The sequence below is a fragment of the Hylobates moloch genome, unplaced genomic scaffold, assembly GCF_009828535.3.
Source record: "Hylobates moloch isolate HMO894 unplaced genomic scaffold, HMol_V3 SCAFFOLD_10, whole genome shotgun sequence".
Lineage (NCBI taxonomy): Eukaryota > Metazoa > Chordata > Mammalia > Primates > Hylobatidae > Hylobates > Hylobates moloch.
This window is the reverse complement of record NW_026652285.1, coordinates 64,356,816-64,382,173: the sequence shown is the minus strand read 5'-3', so window position 1 is coordinate 64,382,173 and position 25,358 is coordinate 64,356,816. Positions and strand designations below refer to the sequence as shown.

The 25,358-nt window shown below is 44.3% G+C and overlaps 1 pseudogene; it reads right to left on the bottom strand.

Moving 5' to 3' along the window:
- LOC116475425 (bifunctional phosphoribosylaminoimidazole carboxylase/phosphoribosylaminoimidazole succinocarboxamide synthetase-like) overlaps positions 1 to 3,373 on the bottom strand; it is a 25,913-nt pseudogene extending 22,540 nt beyond the window's left edge.
- Positions 3,374 to 25,358: the final 21,985 nt, after the last annotated feature.

The following is a 25,358-nucleotide window of genomic DNA, read 5'->3' as shown; positions in this document are numbered from 1 at the left end:
ATATATAATATGTATTATATAATATATATAATATGTATTATATAATATATATATAATATGTATTATATACAATAGATCTGCAGAGGATTAAATTACAGAAAATGCAAAGAGACCCCTGTTGCATTTTATCCCTGTGGAGTCTCACGTCGACATGGGCAGGCAGGAGCCAGGAGACATCTGGGATATATATTATATATATCCAATATATATATAAATTTTGGAGACAGAGTCTGGCTCTGTCACCCAGGCTGGAGTGCAGTGGTGTGATCTCAGCTCACTGCAACCTCCACCTCCCAGGTTCAAGCAATTCTCCTGCCTCAGCCTCCCAAGTAGTCGGGATTACAGGCATGCGCCACCACACCCGGCTATATTTTTGTATTTTTAGTGGAGACAGGGTTTCATCACGTTGGCCAGGCTGGTCTTGAACTCCTGACCTCAGGTGATCCACCCACCTCGGCCTCCCAGAATGCTAGGATTACAGGTGTGAGCCACTGTACCCGGCCAAAAATGGATATTTTATTGCTTGTTTTAAAACTCAAATACTTAAATAATATCATAACTGCATTTTAAAAAACTCTTGGAGAATTTTTCTCAGCATTCTACACATTTGTCATTTGTAGACTTCATTAAGTCTGACCCTACAGCCTTCTAAAACTGAACTGTTTGATTTAGGTTGAGGCATTCAGAAATGAAGAGGAATGCTTTGTTCTTTCTCCTTTCCACCCAACTAAGAAGTCACAGCCCCAAATTTCCCTGTGTTGTCAGTACTGCACTTTGGAGCCCATCAGTTATTCCAGGAACATTTGGTTGACGAGGCCTAAGACAGATTTGTCCATCCCGGTGCTATGCACCTATTATCCAGGGCTTTCACATGAGAAGCGAGATTCATTTATGAAACAGTCAGTAAGACACTAATTAAGGTCTACAGTGAGAAAACAGGCTGTTGTTTTTTGAATATTCAATTTATACTATTAGAGAGTCTCTTCTAAAACACTGGTGTGTCAATTCCATGCCTCATTTGACTCTTGATAAACATCTCAATGAACAGATGGAAATAGTCAGAATCGTACTGGGCCTGACCTGAGTGCAGCATAGAGCGGTCACCTCTGAATGTTCACAAAGTCCCTCACCAGGGTCGAGCTGGCCAGAAAGGTGGGATGATTGTCTGGAAGAATTGACTACTACTACTACTAACAGTAATAATAATAACAATGACAGCAATAACAACAAGAATATAACAGCAACTAACATTTGTCAAAGACAGAACTTGCCAAGCACTGTACTAAGCATTTTACATAGATGCTAGTTCTCACCGCTTCGTCTTACTGAGTCATCCCAGCATCTCTAGTACTATTGTTCCTTGTTACACAGGGAGCTGGGACTCAGGGGCATGGACAAATTGCTCAGCCCCACAAGCTGGTGTAGAGTAGAGGGGGGATTTGGCCAGAGCCCTCCTCTGCCCAATGTCCACCACTAGTCTAAGTGGGAGCATGAGGGGAGAAAAACCAAAAGTGTGGATGAAGGAGCATTTTATGTGATACTGAATGAACAAGGCACTGACTTATAGCCTTGCCCTAGTGTTTGGTTGGGACTCTCAGACCCAAAGAACCGGTATCCTCAAGTTACTGTGTGTAGTTTGAAGAAGGCACCAACTTGTTTTCATTGCTATTTTTAGTATTGATTCTGTATAAGAAATGCGACTCCCTCTAAAACACTCTGTAAAGTTGGATGACTTCAGTAGCAGTTTTGATGTTGTTTTAGTTTCTTTCCTGCCTGAAATTGTCCTTTATTAACAAGGAGGCCCTTTTGTTGTTTTAATAGTCAAATTAACACCTTTCATCATTCCCTGGCAACATTTCCAGAGCATTCTATAAGCTAGGATTCACTCCAAAGACGAGAATGGCACGTTGGGCTTAGGTGTGTGCGATGCCACTGGAGACGCCGCAGGAGAGGCTGCTGGGCAGCTCTGACTGCAGCCGACCACATCAAAGTGCTCTTTGTAAAGCACCACCCCGTGTTGAGTAGTCGCTCCAGGTTCTGCAGGGGCTTGCTTCACACACTCTGTAACCCGTGTTTCATCCAGCACAGACACCATTAACATTCATATACAGAAAACAAGCTGTGAGCGCTTCTGCATTGGCTGGGGAAATGGCCATGCACATTTCATCCTGACGGATATTGTAGTAAAGAGTGTCCCCATCTAGCAGAAAGTTGTTTTGGGCTGATACATTCAAGGTTTGTCATCAGGAAGACTTATTTGGGTCAGACATGGTGGCTCACGCCTATAATCCCAGCACTTTGAGAGATGAGGTGGGAGGATTATTTGAGGCCAAGAGTTCAAGATCAGCCTGAGCAACATAACGAGACCCCATCTCTACAAAAATTTTTAAAAATTAGGCTGAGCATGGTGGCTCACACCTGTAATCCCAGCACTTTGGGAGGCCGAGGCAGGTGGATCACTTGAGGTCAGGAGTTTGAGGTCAGCCTGGCCAATATGGTGAAACTCTGTCACTACTAAAAATAGAAAAATTATCCGGCTGTGGTGGCAGATGCCTGTAATTTCAGCTACTCGGGAGGCTGAGGCGGGAGAATTGCTTGAACCTGGGAGGCAGAGGTTGCAGTGAGCCGAGATCGCACCCTGCACTCCAGCCTGAGTGACAGAGGGGGAGATTCCACCTCAAAAATAAATAATAAATAAATAAATAAATAAATAAATAAATAAATAAATAAATAAGTCAGGTGTAGTGGCACATGCCTGTAATGCCAACTACTTGAGAGGGTGAGGTGGGAGGATTGCTTGAGCCCAGAAGTTCAAGGCTGCAGTGAGTTATGACCTCACCATTACACTCCAGCCTGGGCAACGATGAGATCCTGTCTTTAAAAAAAAAAAAAAAAGGAGGCTGGGCACGGTGGCTCACGCCTGTAATCCCAGCACTTTGGGAGGCCTAGGTGGGCGGATCACGAGGTCAGGAGATCGAGACCATCTGGCTAACACGGTGAAACCCCGTCTCTACTAAAAATACAGAAAATTAGCCGGGCGTGGTGGTGGACGCCTGTAGTCCCAGCTACTCGGGAGGCTGAGGCAGGAGAATGGCATGAACCTGGGAGGCAGAGCTTGCGGTGAGCCAAGATCAGGCCACTGCACTCCAGCCTGGGCAACAGACCGAGACTCCTTCTCAAAAAAAAACAAGAAAAAAAAAAAGAAGACTACTGTGCTCACTGACCTCTCTGAGAGGGCTGCTGAGTAGTATCTCAAGCCCCAAGTCTGTCGAGGCAACACAGCATTTCCTGCATCATCACCATCATCCACGGCATCTACAGTACCCATGTGATCTGTCTGCAACTCTGTGCTCAGCCGTGGGACATCAATCATAACAAGTTCCTGTTCAGATCAGGTGTCCAGGGCTCTTTCCTGTAGGGACTAACCATCAAGGACACCTTTTCTTCAATAAAACCAACGTCTGTTGCATGATTAATAACCACAGCTAACAATTATTTAGTGCTTATTTTGTGTCAGGCACTGGCTTAGGTACTTTATAAAAGTGTCTTCTTCACAACCACGGTATGAGATGTGGGTACTGCTAGCTTTCCTATGTTACACGTGAGAAGCAGAGGTTAGAGAGGTTAAATAGCACCCACACATTCACAGAGCCAAATGCCAGATGGCATTGGGTGCTAGCTCTGAGAACACCCAAACCTGGGGTCCTCTGGCACCACCCTGGCCAGGATATGGGGCTGAGAATTGAACTGAAACAAGCAAGAAAGCTCTTCCCAGCAGTGACTTTCATGTGAAGTCACCAGGTCCCGATGAGCGTCTTGCCTCCTTAATTCGACCTGCAGGTTGTCACACTGCCAGCATCTTGCCCTGTAGAGCTGTCCGGGCACACTTTGAACTCTGGTTCTGCTGTTAACTAGCTGTGTGGCCTCGCTAATTTGTTTTCACTGGTATATGGGAGTAATATTAATCACCCACCCACAGAACTGTTATTAGGGACAGTTGAAAAAATGCATCTAAAGCAGAAACTGGTAGACAAAAATGGAGGCATTTTTTAGTGCTAGGCCTTTAAGAAGTGGCCCTGTCCTGAGAAGCACATTAATCTCGGGCTTAAAATGATATTTTAACTGAAAATTATGTAATCTTCATGAATTTTTTTTAAAAAGACTATAAAGCTCCTCACAGTGACTTTTCCAGCATCGTGCTTCACGTGGGATTGGGGAGGAAACCCAACTCGGGCCTCTTCAATTTTCATGTGGCTTTGATGAACCCATGTGCTTTTGCTTGGCTTTAGTGTGTGCCCCTGAGGGCCTGCTTAGTGCTCCCACCTTGCCAGGTGGTAGTGAGGGGGAGCCCTGGGCTGAAGCAGCTCACGACACCCTCCTCCCCTGAGACCAGGGCACTGTCCACTTCCACAGCTGCCCAGACAGCTGTCCAAGATGGCCCCACAAGACCTTAACTTTGCCAAAAGAGCAAGTCAGGTAGTTCAGCATACCCACCTCAATAAAGCCGGAGGGGCTAATCCCATTCTACAGCAGTTTCCCTGGTGAGCTCACAGTACCCCGACCTTGCCTATGCAATGGAGCACGTAGGAGCCAAGCGTAGGAGCTGGAAACACTTTTTCCTGCTTCCATGCAAGCCACCCGGAGGTGGCTGCCATCATCATGTTTCTGCAAGTGTATTCCCCAAAATAGTATGTGAGCGTATTCCCCAAAATAGTAACCACACTATTCTACAATATCCCATATGGCGTGGTGCATGCCTGCTGAGACTACATTTTATAGCACCTGTCAGGGAGGAGAGAGGGTGGGCAACAGTTAGACAAGCCGGGTCAGGGGAGAGGGATTCCTGAGAACTGCAGAGCCATGAGGAGGGAGGGGAAGCAGAAACTAGGTTTAACCCCAAGGCCATCCATGGAGGAAATTTGTAAGACCACAGTTAATGGCAGCCAAGGCTCCAGCACATGACTGTTCAGCTCAGGTTGGGATCCAGAATCCAGGAATAGGGAAGATGCAGTAATCAAGACAGGTTGTCTGGCAGCCTTGCACCTTTAGGGGTATAGGTGAGGAGGCTGGCAAGGGCAAGGGCAGGGACACATTTCCATTACAGAAACAGAATGTAAGTCCAGGTCCTAGAATAGGCCCAAGCTCATAAGAGACTAACAGCATGCTTGACCTCCATAAATCCATTCATCATTCATTATCCATCCATCTATCCATTCACCCACCCATCCATCTATTCAACCATCCACCCATCTAACTCAATTCACTCATCCACCCATCCATTCATCCTCCATCCATTCACCCATTCATCCACTCATCCACCCATGCATCCACCTACTATCCATCCACCCACCCATCCACCCATCCATCCATCCATCCAATCTCCACCCACTCATCCACTCATCCATCCATCCTCCATCCATCCTCCCAGTCACCCACCCATCTATCCACCCAGTCATCCTTCCATCCATCCATCTATTCATCCATCTCATTCTTTTTATCATTCAGTATAGTACTAGTGATGAAAGAAAAATATTAAAAAATATATAATTCCTCTTGGACCTCAAATGGGAGGACAATGCTGAGTCATTTGAGCCAAGGAAATATTCCCCATGCCTCGGGTGACTCCCATCTCTTGCCTCTCCATGAAGGCAGTAAAGGTCTGTCTTACTGGGTCTGTCCAGGTCCTGTCTATTATACTCTGATAACTACATAGAGGAAGGCTGGAAAGGCAGGGGTCCAAGCAAATTCTCATAGCAACTGTTAAACTTTCCCTAGTGCGTACACAAGATATACGTGATAAGTGTTTCCACCTTTCCTATCCATTAAAAAATGGGGGGCGGGGGGATAAAGAGTTCAAAAAGCACTAGAATTCCAATTTCCAGTGGATTCGCTTTCTGTTGCTGAAAAAACGACAACAAATATAGCAGCTTAAAACAATAAGCATTTATTATCATACAGTTTCCGTGGGTCAGGAGAATGAACTTTCCTGCTTTGCCAAATTCACAGGGCAAATGTCGGTGTTTTCCTATTTACCCACCTCTAATAAGTGCCGGATATTTTACACTCATCATCTCTTATTGGACTGAGACCAGGGCACAGAGAAATTCTACCGATTTGCTAGTGCACAGTCTTGAAAAGCAAGCCAGTTGGGTAACCCACAAGCCCAGCTTCAGGGGCATAAGAGTGGGGGAGCCCCTGCTGTCTGAAATAAAGGGGGAGAAGAAGGTCTCACTGGGACCCTTAGGATCCAAGCACAGCCAGGCTTTTTTCCAAGCCAGCGCCGTTAATGCTAGCATTATCCTTTATTGGCTATTAAAAACTAGCTCTGGTTCCCCTTAGTGTGTGGATAATCATAATTACTGTAGGAGTAGAAAGTATTTGGTAATATAGCATGATATAAAGTGCCAAAATGGTAAAAATATTTCCACAAAGGTGTTCTTCCCTGAAAGAACACACCTATTTAGGGACCACAGATGATGTCCTATAATATAGTCTCTTCGTGTGTCTAAACCCGTGAAATAAGGCATGAGGGAGGGGGTTTTTCCCAGAACACTTCAATGTCCCTCTCTGCCAATCAACAGAATGAAGCTTTTGAACCCCTTAAAGAAGTAAAAGCAGCCGAGCGTGGTGGCTCACACCTGTAATCCCAGCACTGTGGAGGGCCGAGGCGGGCAGATTATGTGGTCGAGAGATCAAGACCATCCTGGCCAACATGGTGAAACCCCATCTCTACTAAGAATACAAAAATTAGCCAGGTGTGGTGGCACGCACCTGTAGTCCCTGCTACTTGGGAGGCTGAGGCAGGAGAATTGCTTGAACCAGAGAGGCGGAGGTTGTGGTGAGCCGAGATTGTGCCACTGCACTCCAGCCTGGTGACAGTTTGAGACTCTGTAAAAAAAAAAAAAAAAAAAAAAAAAAAGAAGTAAATCTCCCTTTTCTAGATGGCAGGATAGCAAATGTTTGAAAAAATATTGATGCACCTGTGCTTTCTACCTTCTTCAATGTGATCTTCTTCTTCAGCCAGGGCCTTATGTTATCTGGGGAAGATTAGACATTTTATGGATGAAAACAAAGAGAAAGAGGCAATGTCTAGCTTTTAACTTCTAAGATAAACTCTTGAAGCACTTGGTGAGAAAGCAAGCCCAGCTTTGTGGAGAGAGAGTTTGGAATTCCCAAACTTGCCGTCATATATAAAGAGTGAAGGTGAGCAGTTCTGACCATACATGCCCTCTTAGCCCAGGCAGAGAGACCTGAGGCTCTGCACAGGGGAATCCCTCAACAGGGAGGCCGAGGAGGGGTCTCATGCCTCCAGGTGGGCAGGGGGATGGATTGGAGAGGGAGGTTTGTAGGGAAGGACAGGGCCAAGGTGAGGATGTTATCAGCCCTCCGTGAGAAGGTATAGACCCAAAATGGAGTGAGGTGGAGTGCAATGTAGTGTGGCCTTGTCCCTGCTCCTATTTGGACTTCCCAAGACAGCCATGGCCAAGCAGCAATGGCTAAGAGTGAAGCTTCAGATGATGGCCTAGCCTGGGGCCCTTTCTCTGTGGAAGCCACAGGACAAGGACTGTGCCTGAGATTGCTGGTTGGAGTTTTCAAGGGCACCAGAACAAGGTGCACAGGGACCCCAGAGTAGGAGCTGAGGGTGGGCCCCAGTGGGAGTTGCACACAGACCCTGAAGGATTTGTGCCCCCAGGGACTGAGATGGGGGCCTCCCAGGAGCAACCTCTGAGCCCCCTTTGTGCAGCTTCGGGGAGTACAGGCAGCTGCAGAGCAAGTGGAGCCAGAGAGCAGGGTGAGACAGCTGGGCAGTGGGCAGCTAATCCGGAGCATCAGCCTCCTCCAATGCCTCGAGGCTGGGATGTGCCTTCCTGCACCTAGATGCCATTTGGGACAGAGAAATGGGTGAGCTGGCTGCTCAGAAGACAGGAGCATCTCTGATAACTAGAGTGTCTGCAGAAGACTCAGTGTGTGCCTTAAAGAGCCTGGTCAAACCTAAAGGAGGGGTTCAAACTGAGCTAACAGAAATTGCGGAGCTTAATGGTAAATTTGATTTCCCCCCATATCAAGATAAGATTAGTCAGAAAATAAAATATGTTGAAACTGAGGACTAGATAATGTCAAGGAGGAGATCCCTGAGCCTGCTGTAGAAGACAGTTTCCCCAAGTTCCATTTCAGAGGAGTTTAACCTTACAAAGAAAAGAATATATGACTACACCACCCCATGCAGACATCTCTGGTAGGAGGTTGGTGCTGCAGGGCTGAGAAGGGCCAGGGAGGAGGTGCTAACCAGCCCCTGTGGTGACTGCTGAACAGGCTGCAAACAGGATGTTAGAGCTGGAGGTGTTGGGATCTGTCCAGCCCAGCATTTTAATCTCACCAATAAGGAAATTGTGGTTGAGTGGCTTGTCTCAGCCTTCCACCTAACGCATAACGAGTTAAAATCAGAGCCAGGATTTAAATTCAAGTTTCCAGATATACCAGACAAGTCGCAATTAAAAGAAAGCTTATGCAGCAATATTTCTAACAGGCAAAATAGAATTTGGCAGAGAGCATAAATAGGGATTAAAATAGATAATACATTATGAAAAAAAGGAATAATATACCAAGAAGTAATAACAGTCATGAATTTATATGCACTCATCAACATAGCTTTGAAATATACGAAGTAAAAAATTGACATAATTACAAGAAGAAAGGGAAAAGTGGGATATTTTGATAAAATTATATCACAAACTGCCATATCAGATAGATGATTAGTCAGGCAGTAGAAGATTTGGGCTATACAATTAATAAGCTTGATTCAATACAAACACCCATGCAGTGTGTGTGTGATCACAGCTCACTGCAGCTTCCAACTCCTGGCTCAAGTGATCCTCCTGCATCAACCTCCTGAGTAGATAGACTCAGGATAGACTGTTGCACTCAGTAACTAGAGAATCTATATTCCTTTTAAGGTAATGTAGAATATTTATAAAAACCAATCATATGCTATTTCGCCCCAAAAAACCAAATTCAGAGTATGTGTCATAGAAACCATGTGCTCCAACTTCAATATAACTAAAAGGAAAATAATAAGAATTAAAAATGTAAACCTAAATATAAGTCACATACTAAAGAGAAAATAACAATATAGATTCTCAAGTATTTATAACAACAAGAAGATACCAGAAATAAAAACGTGTGCCTTGCAGCTAAAGTGTTACATAAAGAGAATATTTATAAACTTGAAATGCACTACTAAACTAAGATTGAAAATATATATCAGTTCAAATTAAGGTTTGTAAAAAAAGAATAAAGCATTGTAAAGAAATTAGACAGAAAAAGTCATATAAAGCCCAGAGGGGGAATTAGCATATGAGCTTTTTAAATCAATAAACTTTATTTCTAGAGTAGATTTAGGTTCAGAGGAATATTGAGTGGAAAGTCCAGAGAGTTCCCATATATCCTGCTATTCTCACAGATGCACAACCTCCCTGACTACGGACACCCCACACCAGAGCGGCACACTTGTAAAATTGCTGAACCTACACTGACACATTATTATCACCCAAAGTCCACAGTTTACATGAGAGTTCACCCTTGGTGTTGTAGATTCTATGGGTTTTGACAAATGTATATTGATGCAATCACCATGTAGTATCATACAGATTAGAATAAAATAAATTCAGCTTTCCTGATGTCCTGGCCCCTTCTGAGCAGACTGCCCAGGGTCTGTACAGGAGGAGGACCCCCAGGGCTCTGCCACACTCTGTCTCCCAGCCCCTGGCTTGCTGGGAGTAGCCCATCAGCTTTTCCTTACGTGGATGGAACAAAGCCAGAAAGACATATAAAGGCAACCTGAGGATTCCAGAGAACTCTCTACCCCGTGGGAGTTCCAGACTTCCTTTGGTCTGTTCTCTGGGGAACCCCATTTATGAACGAGAACTTCCCAGGATGCAATTTTGAATCAGCCCTGGCTACTGAGAGCTGTCTCTGCAGAGCTCCTGGGAACAAGCAGCTTTTGCCAAACAAGCACTGCCAGGAATCATGAGTTCATAAATGAATCCTTAGGAGCACCATTAATTGCCCAATGAGCAATTTCAAGCAAAGTAGGTCTCTGACGTCTCCTAGATGGCAAGTGAGTGTTGGAACTTGCCCCCAAGATTTGGAGCTCTCGTGCAGCTAGTCAAGGGGATGATGGTGGTGAATTTTCCAGCCACACTGCCAAAGAGGGTGTTTGCGTCCACCCCTGACTCTGTTGCTTTTGTGCTTTGCAGAGCTTTGTTCTGGCCTGCGGAGGCACAGTGGGTCCTCTTGCTTGGGGAAAAGGTTGCCACAGGCAGTTCTTTAACTGTCTTGCATCCTAGCTCCTGATTTTCCCCCATCCCTTTCTCCCTGAAAGGTATAATGCTTAAGTTCTGGTGGCAGCAAGGAATAGAACTTACTTTTTTTCTTTATGAGAATAAATACAGTAATAGCATTCAAGTAGTGTATTTCATGTCGTTATCCCTGTGTGTGTCCTAATTTCCTCTTCTTATAAGGACACCAGTCACACTGGATTAGGGCCACCCTAATAACTGGCATGAACTCCCGGGTTCCTGGCATGAACTCCTGCAATTTTGGTGAAAAGATTCCTCGTGGGACCAAACTGTCTTCCCAGGCCCTATTGTCTCTCATTAGGCATGCATCCCAAATTGGGAAGCCATCTGCTTGTTATCTACAGGGAAGGCAGGGAGCTAACATCTAGCCCTCCTTCACCATTGTTAAAATAAACACTTTAGACAAATTCAATTTAACAGAGTTTATTTGAGCAAAGAAGACTGGCAAATTGGGCAGCCCTCAGAACCAGCAGAGGTTCAGAGAAAGAAAAATGAGGCACAGAAGTAGCTGGATTGGCTATGCTCAGCATTTGCCTTATTTGGGTGTAGTTTAATTAGTCAGCTGCCGGAGACTGGCTGAGACTGGCTGGATGTTGCAGAGATAGCACTCCTCAGCCAGGGTGCATTCATTCTGCAGGGACTCAAGGTAAGCGGCAGCCCCAAGCCAGTTAGTTTCACACCACTGAGATGCAGAATGTCCTATTCAGCAGTCCAGAGCCCTCCCATTTTAAAAGAGAGAATGTTTTCCACCAAGAATTATTTTCTGGATAATTACAATATTTTAACACTCTGCTCAAATTTGACTGTTTTTGAAGCCCAGGCTCAACAGGCTCACATTTGAGGGCCAAGTCTTGGACTTTGAGCAACAAGTGCCATCAGGGAACTCAGGACAATGTGAAATATAACTACAGAATATAGTGTCTACATTTGAACAGCCTTATTCAGAATGGGTCTATTTCAAGCATTTCATTAAAAGTGACTTCGTTGTTTCTCTCTTCCCCATCCACCCTTTTTCTCGCCTTTGGTGAGGAAAAGATGAGGTGAAGGGCGCACATAATCACTTCAGGCACAAGCCAGCTGGGTGTCCAGGAAAGGATTTCATTATCTTGCAATGTATTTCACAAAGAGGAGTAAACTATGGGTTTCTGAAACATTTCCAGTGGTCCTCTGGAGAAAACCAGTTCTTAATTCTATAGTTGGAGGGCAGTTTTGATAAATATGAGAAATAATAGATAGCAAAGTTCTGCTAGTCCTGACCCTTTTCCACTGCAGACAGAATGGTCTTCAGGACTGGGCTGGGCAAGATGGCTCACACCTGTAATCCCAGCATTTTGGAGGCCAAGGTGGAAGGATCACTTGAGGCCAGGAGTTTAAGACCAACCTGGGCAACATAGTGAGACCCTCTCTCCTCAAAAAAAAAAAAAAAAATGCAAAAATTACAGAGGTGATGGCATGTGCCCGTAGTCCCAACTCCTCAGGGGGCTGAGGTGGGAAGAACACTTGAGCCCAGGAGTTGGAAGCTGCAATGAGCTGTGATCACACCACTGCACTCCAGCCTGGGCAACAGAGCAAGACTCTAACATAAATAAATAAAATAAATAAGAATCAGATTGGAAGTGTTGGTTTCTATGTTGGTCTCCTAGGGCTTCTATAACAAAGTGCCACAGACTAGGCATCTTAAATGACAGAAATGGATTATGTGTCACACTTCTGGAGGCCTGAAGTTGGAGTTCAAGGTGTCATCCCAGTTGGTTCCTGCTGAGGCCGTGAGGGAGAATCTGTTCCAGGCCTCTTTCCTTGTCTTGTAAACAGCCGCCTTCTCCATCCTCACATGATTGTCCTTCTGCGTGTGTGTGTCCTGATTTCCTCCTCTTACAAGGACACCAGTCACACTGGATTAGGGCCAACCTAATAACTCTAGTTAACCTTATAAATAACTTTGTAAAGACCTCTTTCCAAGTATGGTCTTATTCTTAGGTACTGGAGAGTAGGACTTCAACATATAAATTTGTAGGGGGCCACAGCATATTAATTTGGGGGGTACACTTAGCAGTTACCTTACGGGATGCAAAGTTAGTCTGCAGGATGAGAATCCCTGCAGTCCGTGCTTGATAAATACAGCTGTCAGAATAGCAAAGGAATCAGAATTCCACCTTCTGTGGGGAGATATGGATTTAAATGGGAAGCACCCAGGTGGAAATTAATGGTTGTAAGGATAACATGGCTAAGCAGTCTCCTTAGTGTTTATTTTCATACATTTCTATTAATAACATTTTTTCTTTGAAAAAATGACCCCTTCCCATGTCCTTTCACGGTTAGCCACATCTCATCCAACTCAGCATCCTTTTCTATGTCTTTTTGCTTGAAGGCAGCCAAGGAACTCCTACAGCCTGTGGAATTCTTCCTTTCTTTAAGCCTTTGCATGCAGTGTTTGAATCACATAATTGGCTTTTTCTCTATTCTGCACAACTTAGCACTTTCTTGGTTGCCAATTTTCTTTTGGGTACAGAGTAGGTGCAATTATTGCATAGAGTCTGATAGTGACATGGAGCTAGGAAGTAGCCCCTCACTTTAAGACTCATCCTTGCCAGGCGCTGTGGCTCACGCCTGTAATCCCAGCAGTTTGGGAGGCCGAGGCAGATGGATCACCTGAGGTCAGGAGTTCGAGACCAGCCTGACCAACATGGAGAAACCCTGTCTGTACTAAAAATACAAAATTAGGCGGGTGTGTTGGCACATGCCTGTAATCCCAGCTACTCGGGAGGCTGAGGCAGGAGAATTGCTTGAACCCGGGAGGCGGAGCTGGCGGTGAGCTGAGATTGCACACCATTGTACTCCAGCCCGGGCAACAAGAGCGAAACTTGGTCACAGAAAAAAAAAAAAAAAGAAAGAGTCATCCTTTGTCTCCAGTTACATCACAAAAATGCTTGTATTATGTTCCCCTCATCCAAGGGCAGTGAAATAGTAGGTGTTCAATGCATGTTTGTGATTTGTTGTTCTCATTTTTTTGCAAGACTCATTGTACACATTTGTCCAAAAAAGCGAAAAACATAAACACCCAGAGCCTGTTCAGTGTGGCGGCACGTGCTTGTACTTTCAGTTGCTTGGGAGGCCAAGCTGGTAGGATCACTTGAGCCCAGGAATTCGAGGCCAGCCTGGGCAATATAGTGAGACCCCCGTGTCAAAACAAACAAACAAACAAACCCCCAAACCAGAAGACAAACAAACCCAAAACCCAGAGCCTGATGGTAGTTAAAAGAGTAAAAACAGATTTTAATCAGGAACTATTGCAATAGGGGAAAAGAGACCTTAATTCAGAACATAAATAAGGAAAAGTGAGAATTTATAGCCAAGAAAAAAGATGAGGGTCAGTGAGTGAAAAGTTCCTAAGAAGAAACATCAGGGGTGACGGGGATTCTGGCTAAACCAACCAAACAGGATTCTTGCTAAAGGCAACTCAGGATGACCAGACATCACCTGGGGTGGTAGAGGATGAGAACTGATGGCCATCAGTTCTTGAAGTTGGGAGGTTCTGGTTAAACTGATTTAGAAGGATTCTTGCTAAAATTGGGCATACATGGCCAAGAACAGGGCTTAGTCAGGCTTGACGAAACTGACAAATTTGGTCAAGGAAGATATCTTTGTTATACTTTTCTTTTTGCCACTTGAGGGGCAAAAACATCAGAAAACCAGGAGGCTCTATCTGCCTCCCATCTCTTTTTGGGGGGCATCTATAAATAGTATTGCCTTTAGATCCAGACAGGAAGGACCCCTGCTGTAGGCCTCATATTCTAGAGAATCCTAAGTCTCTCAGACACACGCTCAGACAGACACAGACACAGACACACACACACAACACACACATGAACACCTGGGCTCCTGTGCCTGGTAACAACACTTCTCACTTATGGTTGTTATTTTCTGTAACAGGTCTACCAAATCATGATAAATCATACTTATTAAATTTTAATTTTTCCTCATTTGGTTAAGTATGAGACGTGACTCTAAAATGCTGATGCCAGTTCCCTACTAACATAGGAGGTTATTTGCCTATGGGACTTCTTTTTTTTTTTATATATTGTGGTTTCACACAGGTGTTTTCAGGTATCAAACAGGATAATAAATCTAGGTTTTATTTGTTTTGTTTTGTTTTTTGAGACAGGGTCTCACTCTCTTGCCCAGGCTGGAGTACAGTGGCACAATCATGGCTCACTGCAGCCTCCACCTCCCAAGGCTCAGGTGATCCTCCTGCCTCAGCCCCACTGAGTAACTGGGACTACAGGCATGCACCACCATGTTGGCTAATTTTTGTATTTTTTTAAGGTAAAGATGGGGTTTCACCGTGTTGCCCAGGCTGGTCTCAAACTCCTGAGCTCAAGCAATCCATGTGCCTTGGCTTCCCAAAGTGCTGGGATTACAGGCATGAGCCACCATGCCCGACCTTAAATCTAGTATTTTAAATGGCAGCTGTATAACAAAGTTTTCATCTCCACCATTGCATTAGTCTGTCTTCTTGCTGCTGATAAAGACATACCGGAGACTGGGCAATTTACAAAAGAAAGAGATTTAATGGACTCGCTGTTCCACATGGCTGGGGAGGCCTCACAATGGCAGAAGGCAAGGAGGAGCAAGTCACATCTTATGTGGACGGGGCAAGCAAAGAGAGAGAGCTTGTGTAGGGAAACTCCCGTTTTTAAAACCATCAGATCTCATGATACTTATTCACTATCATGAGAATAGCACAGGAAAGACCTGCCCCCATGATTCAGTTATCTCCCACTGGGTCTGTCCCACAACATGTGGGAATTATGGGAGCTACAAGATGAGATTTCAGTGGGGACACAGAGCCAAACCATATCAACCACCAAGTCCTTTTGTACTTCCACTAATATCTCTCAATTCTTTCTCCATCTTTCCATTTTACAACTACTCAGCAAAGCCATACTCCCTCTGACCTCAGCTACTGCAACAGCCCTCGAGCTCATTTCCCTGATCTGCCTCCTCTGCTCATCCTCCACCCAGTAGCCACAGTGACCTATGTGCAATGCTAATGTTAATAACACTACCTGACCTCATTCCCTCCGATGGCTTCCAACGCTCCCAGCATGGGATTCCTTCCCATGGCCAGCACATCTGTCCTGGATGTGCCTCCTTCTTCCTTCTTCTGTCTCACATGGGCCACACACATGCCACAGCACTGGGGCCTCAGCTCACCAACAAACAGCAGCGAGCTTTCCCAGCCCCACCCCCTGTGCCTTGCTCACCCTGCGGCCTGAAATTCACTCCGTCCTCACTCCACCCCATTCATACTTCCTGGCCACGAGACTAGCTTCTTCTTAACACTTCAAGTGTCTACTTGAAAGGCATTTCCCCAGAGGTTCTTGTCTTTGCCCCACTATCTAAAGCAGCTCACCCCACTAATCACCCCTCTGTCTCCCACTGCCCAATTGGTGTCTTTTTCTAGCCGCCATTACTACTGAAACAGTCTGTGTGCTCACTTCCTAGTTACCTTTCTTGCCACCCCTAGAACGTAGGGTCCTATCGATATTCCTGTTCAGTGCGTATTTTCAGGATGAACAGAGAACCTTTATTTTGATCTCTATGGGAAGTATAAAGAGAAGCTACACAGACTTATCCAAATTTTAACTTGCATCTCCATGGGTTAAACAAAACACTGTTCCTTTTTGTTCCCTCTTTATTTTTGCCCCCGATATTTCCTCTTACCTCTAAAGAGTAAGGTTTTAATAACATCGAAGATGTTTTACTAAGGTCTTCTCACATCTTTATGACAGCCCCAGAACGATGCCTTTACTCTGGTGCATTTTTCTGCACTTATAGAGGGAGCTTTTCTACTTTTTCTCCCATTTGAGAGTGCTCTGCTGGTGGAAAGGTTTACTTTAAGTCTCCCCGCTAAGTCTCTGTAATAAGAATACTCTATCTCACAGCTGTCAGCTCTTTTAAACAGTGCTGCCTCCGGTTCTTTGAAAAATGACAGCCATTTATTTAATCCCGGCTTTGGCTTCAAGTCCACTGGAACAATGGCTAGTATGCCTGTGATTACATTATCACCATTTCTCTGTGTTGGGAGAGCCTTTGTTGGTACATGTGAGTCAAACACTTCTCACTGTTTCCTGATTTTTCTCTTTGTTCTCTCGAGTCTTTCTACTTGGCACCGGTTAGTGTGCCTGGAGGTTTAAGACCGGGTATAATATAGTAACAAGATGCAAAGCTGGCATATGATGTCAGAAGCAGGTTGAGGTTTTCTGTTTGTTGATAAACTCAGTAAAAGAAAAAACTTGATGTTGTCACCTGTCGTGGGTCACAGTAAACAGAAAGCCACCCCTCTCTCAGGCTGATGGTTTATTCAGGTTCATCCATTCTGACAAATATTTATTAGACACTTAATAGGCACTATTTAGTTGCTACTCACCTGAGATGGCCTAATGTGGGTAATTTCAATGAACAGCCATTCTTTTTATGAGCTTGTTTAATTTTTTTTTTGAAACATTGTATTGTCTTGAGTGTGACAGAAACGTCCACCAATCTCTGTCTTCCCTTTTCCTTTGGCTATAGACTCGCAACTTTTAGTTAGACACATGCTGTCTTGAATGAAAACCACATTTCTCAGCCTCCACTGCATTTAGTGTGGCCATGTGGGTAGGATTTGGTCAAGGAGAAGGGAGCAGAATGTTGTGAGTAACTTCCAGGAAGTGTCTTTAAGAGGAGGGAATGTCCTTCTTATTTCCTTCTCTTTCCTGCTGAATGAAATGCAGATGTAGTAGCCAGAATTTGAGCAGTCATTTTGACCATGAGGTGGAAGCAATGTGCAGAAGATGATGGGGAACAAAAGGAATTTCAACAGATTTTTGGGAGAGAAAAATCAGATGATACAACTGGTTTAGAAGGGGGAAGAAATTTACAATCCATGGTGCCTGTAGAGATTGAGGCTAATGGGAAGAGAGTGTTCTGCCTTGCAGAACTTGTGAAATGCTCAGGAATTTGAGGCACTACATACAGTGATCAGCTGGATTAATGAGGGCTGGTTGGAGACTGCGGAACAGTCAGACTCCAGAACACCTTCACCCTCCACACTCAGGCAAGTCACTCCTCCAGGTCCTCCAACCACTGCCCCTACAGATGAGATGAGTATTGTTCACTGGAGAAGCTAAGGAGGAGAACTGCTAGATGTCGGGAAACCAACTGAATTGCAGGGTAGGGCGGTAATTGTGGAAATTACAGAAATGTCTGCATGAGAAACAATTGAGTCTATGCCCTCTCTCTCTCTCACTTTCTCTCCTAGGACGTCTTTTGCAGATGTCACAGACTTCCATCTCAGGTGGAATAGTTTCATCCTGAAACCATCCAATAGGCTATCTATAAGAGACACATTTTAGATTCATAGAAACAAGTAGGTAGATAATAAAAGGATGACACAATATACACTAGGCAGACAGTAGGCAAAGAGAGCTGGATTAGCTATACTAATATCAGATGAAACTGATTTTGAAAGAAGAAAAATCACAAGAGAAGAGAAGGCATTTCACAATTATAAGAGGGTAAACATATCAGAAAGATATAGCAATTATAAATGTAAATGCACCTAACACTGGGTCTCAAAATACATGAAGCAAGGACTGATAGAATTGAGAGGAGAAAGAAACAACACTTAAAGTCAGAGATTTTAATTATAGTCTCTCAAATATTGATAGAACAACAATTCATAAAGTCAAGAAGGGTATAGGAGACTTGAACAACACTATCAACCAACTTGACCTAAGGGACATATATGGAACACTCTACCCCAAAACAGAATGTACATTCTTTCCTGGACTTCGAGGAACATCCTACAGCAGGGGTTTCCAACCCCTGACAGGAACCAGTCCCAGTCTGTGGCCTGTTAGGAACCAGGCTGCACCGCAGGAGGCAAGCGGCGAGTGCGCATTACTGCCTGAGCTCCACCTCCTATCAGATCAGTGGTGGCGTTAGATTTTCGTGAGAGCATGAACCCTATTGTGAACTGCATATGCAAAGGATCTAGGTTGTGTGTTCCTTATGAGAATCTAATATCTGATGATCTGAGGTAGAATAATTTCATCCTGAAACCATCCATCACCTCCACCCCACAACACCCACTCCACCCCTGTTTGTGGGAAAATTGTCTTCCATGAAACTGGTCCCTGGTGCCAAAAAGGTTGGGGACCGCTGTACTACAGAATAGACCCTAGACCCTATTCTAAGCCATGAAATGAGTTGCATTAGTTTCCTGTGGCTGCTGTAACAGGTTGCCACAAATGTGGTGGCCTAAAACAGCAGAAATGTATTCTCTGCCAAGTCTGGACTCCAGAATTCCAAACTTCCAGTCTGAAATCAGTATTAGCGGGCTGAAATCCAGAAGTCATCAGGGCTGCACTTTCTGCAGAGGCTCTAGAGGAGGATCCATTCCTGGCAAATTCTGGCTTCTGGAGGCTGGCAGCATTCCTTGGCTTGTGGCTGCATGACTTAAATCTCGAGATCCTTAATTTAATCACACCTACAAAGACCCTATTTCCATATAGTGTCACATTCACAGGTTTCAGGGATTAGGAAATGAATACCTTTGGGGGGACCTTTTTTTTTTAGCTTATCACGCAAGTTTCAAAAAATTTAAAAGGCTTACAATAATGCAAATGTTCTGTGACTAAAAATTAAATTAGCAATCAACAAGAGAAATAAATATGGAAAATGGTTACACATTTGGAAACTAAACTACCAGTTTCCAAGTATTCATGGATCAAAGAAGGAATCACAAACAAAATTAAAAATATCTCAAATTGAATGAAAATGAAAGTACCACATTTCAAAATTTATAGGATGCCATCAGTGCTTAGGGAGAAATTTATAGGTTTAAACTCCTATATTTGAAAAAAGAAAGTTTTAAAAAAGAATAACAAGCTTCCTCATCAAGAAGCTAGAAAAAGGGCTCAGTGCTGCATCCTACCCTCCACCAGCTGCCAGAGTGAGAGGGAAGGGACCCTTTCCTCTATAGCCTGAGAATCAAGGGTGTGGAGCCCAGGGTGCAAGCAAGGCAGGGGTCTGAGCAAACATGGGTGCTGAGGGCTCCCTCTGGGTTCACTGTAGTCCATGGGGGATTGGGCACCTGGTCGCTGAGGGCAGCTTGTGGGGGGTGACTCTCCAGCATCCAGGTCTCCCGCCCCTCCATCTTTTCCCCTCTATCTTTTCCTATTCAGAATGAAGTGAGGTCAGTCCTGGAAGAGAGACAGTGGTGCTAAGAGATCCTTGTCCTAAATTTAGGAGGGTAGGGGATGGAAGGAATGTCTGATCTTGGAGAGGGAGCCCCTAGGCTTCTGTGAGGGCATGGGGTGGGGAGCTGCCAGCTCCCCAAGGTCAGAAAGAGAAGTTGGGCTTAACTCTGCAGCAGGGTGCTTTGAAGGGTTGTGAGCACAGAAGGGAGAGGGCCGCACGGGGCTATGGATCCTCTTTTGACTGTGGCAGAAGAACAGGCAAGATTCTAAACTGTTTGGATGCAGAGGCTTTGACTCTGAAGGCAGGAGGTAGGATTTTATCACTATGCACTCACTACCTTCCCAACTGAGCCTGGCCTCAGGACTTGGACCTTAAGTTAGGGGTTCTATGCTTAACACATACTAGTAGTGACTGATAGGGACAGGATGCAGGGAAATTCTGGGGAGAAGAGGGCGAGTGCTCCTCAAGGGTCCCACCCTCAAACCAAAAAGCCTGAAACCACTGCCCAAAGTGAGAACTTACATCCCTGTTTTCCCCATCAAATGTTGCCTTTTCCAAAACCACCCATACCCCCACCCTGTCCCATCCTGTGTCTATAAAAACCCCAGGCTCAGCCAGCAGAGAGAGGAGAAGCCCCTGGAAATCAGAGACTGTGGCGGGACATCGGAGAGAAGTAGCTTGACTTCAGAGGGACAGCTTGATAGTGTAACTTTGGAAGAATCTGGCTGGAGAAGGCTGGACATCAGGAGAAGATTACCTTCCCACTCTGTCCCTTTTTCAGATCCCCTTTCTGCTGAGAACCACTTCCATCGGCAATAAATCCCCTAAGTTTACCATCCTTCAATTTGTTCATGTGACCTTATTTTTCCTGGACGCTGGACAAGAGCTTGGGTGTCACGAGTGTGGATGTAAAAGGCTGTCACCCTGACCCTTTGCCCTCACTGGCAGGAGGCAGCTGCCTCACTCGAAATGGCAGAAGGTCCACTGAGCTGTTAACGCTTAATCTGCCCATGGACAGCAGAGCTAAAAGAGTACTGTAACACTCCCTCTGGGGCTTCAGGGGTTGTGGGTACCCCTTGCAGATGTTGAGGTGGGCCTACATAGAGTTTTGCTCCTGCCAGAGCCTAAAGTGCTCATCCTAGCTCCTGCACCTGCTCACCTGAACTCCCCCTCCCACAAGGGGTGGAATGCAGCAGGTTCCAGCAAGTGCGCTCAAGTAGCTGGCTAGTTCCAGTGCCCGTGCACTCCAGTTCCCACCCACAAAGAGGTCAGGGAAATATCCTGCTTCACTGTAGTGTCCAGACCAAAATAAAACATAAAAATCCAAAACCCTAGAAAAAGGAGTGAATTAAAGCAAGAGTAAGTAGAAAAAGAAAAGAGGCAATAATGAAAATCAGAACAGAAAAAAGTCAATTTCTAAAAAGACCAATACAGAAACATCAATGAAATAAAAAATTCATTCTTTGAAAAGATCAACAGAATTGATAAACCACTAGGTAGACTGATTAAGAATAAAAGAGAGAAGACACCAATTCTGAAATTAGAAACAGAATACAGAACATCACTCAGACTAAAGAAATTAAATGGATTAGAAAGATATTATAAACAATTGCATGCAAACAAACCCAAGAACCAGAATGGAATGGACAAATTCCTAGAAAGACATAGCTGAAACTGTTTCAAGAAGAAATAGAAAATCAAGTAAGGAGACTTAATTGGTGATTAAATTGCCCCATAAATAAAAACCTGGCCGAGCACAGTGGCTCACACCTGTAATCCCAGCACTTTGGGAAGCCACAGTGGGAGGATCACCTAAGGTCAGGAGTTTGAGACCAGCCTGGCCAGCATGGTGAAACCCCATCTCTACTAAAAATACAAAAATTAGCTGGGCCTGGTGGCACACACCTGTAATCCCAGCTACCCAGGAGGCTGAGGCAGGAGAATTGCTTGAACCCAGGAGGCGGAGGTTGCAGTGAGCGAGATTGTGTCATTGCACTCCAGCCTGGGCAACAAGAGCAAAACTCAGTCTAAAAAAAAAGAAAGAAAAGAAAAACCCAGGCTCAGATGGATTTACTAGTGGAGACCTTCAAACATTTAAGGAGGAAAAAAAAAAGGATTATACAAAAACTTCAGAACATAAAGGAGCAAGGAACACATCCCAACTCATTTCATGAGGCCAGTATTATCGTAGTAACAAAGCCAAAAGAAAAATATTGCAAGTATAGAAAGCCACAGATCAATAACACTTATGAACGTACACATAAAAAGTCTTTAAAAATATCAACGCACCTAATCCAGTAACAAATAATAAGCATTATACACTATGATCAAGTGGGAGTATTTACCACCAATGCAACATTGCTTTAACATCTGAAAGTCAATTAATGTAAAATACCATATTAAAAGATAAAGGGTGAGTGGGAGTGGTGGCTCACACCTGTAGTCCCAGCACTTTGGGAGGTCGAGATAGGAGGATGGCTGGAGGCCGGGAGTTTGAGACCAGCCTGAGCAACAGGCCAAATAAAATATATATTTAGTCTTCAATCCCCGTTTCCTGGCATAGAACTCCTAAAATCCTTAGACTCTCTAAAGTGACGTCTGTTTGTATCCCAGTGAGTTGACTGATGGTTGGCAGCCCCTAGGCAGCTTCAAAATGGGGCCTGGTCACTGCAAAGACATATAAATGAGAAACAGTTGGACCTATGACCTCTAAGGCAGGATTATAGGGTTGGCACTTCCAGCCCTACTGCTCAAACTCTGGGTAAGGCAAAGAAGCATGGCCAATGATTTAATCAATCATGCCTACAAAATGAAGCATCTGTAAAAACCCAAGAGGAGAGGATTTGAAGAACTTCTGGATAGCTGAACACGTGGAAGTTCCTGGAGGGTGCCATGCTTGGGGAGGAGATGGGAGCTCTGTGCCCATCCCACATGCCTCAACATGCGCGTCTCTTTATCTGTAACCTTTTAATATTATTTATGTATGTATTTAGAGATGGAGTTTCTCTCTTGTCCTCCAGGCTGGAGTGCAATGGCACAATCTCGGCTTAGTGCAACCTCTGCCTCCCAGGTTCAAGCAATTCTTCTGTCTCAGCCTCCCAAGTAGCTGGGATTACAGGCGTGTGCCACCACATCTGGTTAATTTTGTATTTTTAGTAGAAATCGGGTTTCACCACGTTGTCCAGGCTGGTCTTGAACTCCTGACCTCAAGTGATCTGCCTGCCTTGGCCTCCCAAAATGCTGGGATTACAGGCATGAGCCACCACGCCCGGCCTTAATAGCCTTTATAATAAACCAGTAAACATAAGTGTTTCCCTGAGTTCTGTGAGCCACTCTAGTAAATTATCAAACCTGAAGAGGGGGTTGTAGGAAGCCCAACTTGAAGCTGACCAGTTAGAAGTTCTGGAGGCCCAGACTTGTGAGTGGTGTCTGAAGAGCGGGTAGTGTGGGAGACTGAGCCCTCAGCCTGCAGGATCTCATGCTATTTCCAGGTAGATAGAGTCAGAATTGAATTGGAGGACACCCAGTTGGTGTCTGCTGCAGAACTGATTGCTTGCTTTGTGTGTGTGTGAAACTCCATGGCCCTTCAGTCACGGAAGTCTTCTGGTTGATTGTTGCGGTGTGAGCAGAGGAAAAACAGTTTTTTTCTACCCTCAATGAATCTGACTGACCAATTAATAAACCTGTTTATTAATTCTTTTTTTATCGTCAAATGGTTTTTCTGCATGTGTTGACATGTTTGTACTGTTTTTCTTTTTCAATATGTTAATATGGTGGATTACACTGATTGATTTTCAAATGTAAAATCCACGTAGCACTTCCGTGTCAATGGCTCATTGATGGCAGACCCTCTGCCTCTGGCCTTCTCTGGGCCTTTCTCGTTTGCGTGTGTCTACATGATCATTTTAGATATCACATTAGCATTCAAGGCAGAAGGAGGCATGGCTCTGGTAAGATCCACCCCCCGTTTCCATCCAGAGGGAAATGATTTTCCTATAAGGCCCCTCAGCAGATTCTTTCTTTGTGTCTCATTAGCCAGACCTATGCCATGCCACATGGCTACCCTTGGACCTAAGAAAGACTGGAAAAGCAAGACTCTTATCCAGGAGTAGGTTCACTGTTACCATAATCAAACCTGATTCAAAGTTGCAGGAAAGAGGAGAGAAAGGACATTAGGTATGCAACTTACCATGGCCCCTGCAATAACCTTTGTCTGTTTTTCTAATTGGGTTTTTGTATTTTTTCTTCTTTATCTGTGGTGTTTCTTTACATATGCAGATTTTAATATACTACAAGCTAAGCACATGAAAATATCTTCTCTCAGTGAAAGATCTCCCTTTTCCTTTTACTCCGTAATGTCTTTCACAGTGTTAATTTTTATGTCGTGGATTTTAAAAAGTATTTCAATTCATGGTCTGTGCTTTCTTTTTTTTTTTCTTAAAAAAAATCCTTCCTTTGTTGGAGATTGTTTTTTCTGTGGCAACCCCACATTTCATGCATTGTGAAGCTGTTTCTCCAAAGGAGCTGGGTGCTTATTTCTTCTGGGGTAGTTCTTAATCTGTTACAGTTTTGTGAGTTTCTTGCCTTGAAGCGTCTTACAGCACAAGGACAGTATTAATTGCAGACTCACATGTGGCTCTGGCTTGGCATTTTTATTCCTAATGAAAGATATTTTGTTTTCTTTCCAGATCCTTTGATGGAAGAAGCATCTTTGTCGTTACCCTGGCTGGTGAGAGGAAATTTTTATCACCTCTTAACTGACATTATAACCTTTAGGAACCCCCAATTTATACCAAGGTCTTAACCCTTGGACCCACAGCCTCATATCTTGTCTTTCTGTGGGTGTTAACATCCAAGTCTGGCTGTTTGACCTATAACTTCATCTAATACCATTCTCATTCCCCAGGATGCTATAGCAAGATCGTGCATGGTTGACACTCCCACTTTCCGTTTGTTCCTTGTGTCTGGCATTTTCTTTCTTGTGAGATAAACTGCATAGTCGAACTTTCCTCCCTTCCTTTCTTTCTCTTCTTCTTTCTTTTCCTTCCTTCCTTCCTTGCTTCCTTCCTTCCTTCCTCCCTCCCTCCCTCTATTCCTTCCTTCCTTCCTTCCTTCCTTCCTTCCTTCCTTCCTTCCTTCCTTCCTTCCTTCCTTCTCTCACTCTGTTACCCAGCTGGAAGTGCAATGGTGCGATTATAGCTCACTGCAGCCTCAAATTCCTGGGCTCCAGCAATCCTCCCATTGCAGCCTCCCGGGTACTTGGAAATACAGGCACATTTTAAAATTTTTTGTAGAGACAGGGTCTTGCTATGTTGCCCAGGCTGGTCTTGAACTCCTGGCCTCAAGCAATCCACCTGCCTAGGTCTCCCAAAGTGCTAGGATTACAGATGTGAATGACTGCACCCATCCATGCTTATTTTTCAAATTTTATTTTTTTCTCTACTAGATTCAGCATTTTCATATTTGAAATGGGAAGAAGTTTCATGTCCATTCTGGCTTCATATGGGTGAAAGAGGAAGCCCCATGAATATTTTTGTGGATGCCCCAGTGCTGTTGAGTGCCTATCAACACCACCACAAGCTTGACTACTTCACATCAACAGCAGATTTAATTTGGGATCTCTAAACACTATTTGTGGTTGTGTAGAGAGAAAGAATTTTTCTAATAAAATAAAAAGTAAATGTGGCTCTGTTTTCAAGATTAAGCTCTTAAAATGATATTGTTCATCAAAGATGACAGATTAAAATGAAGGGAATG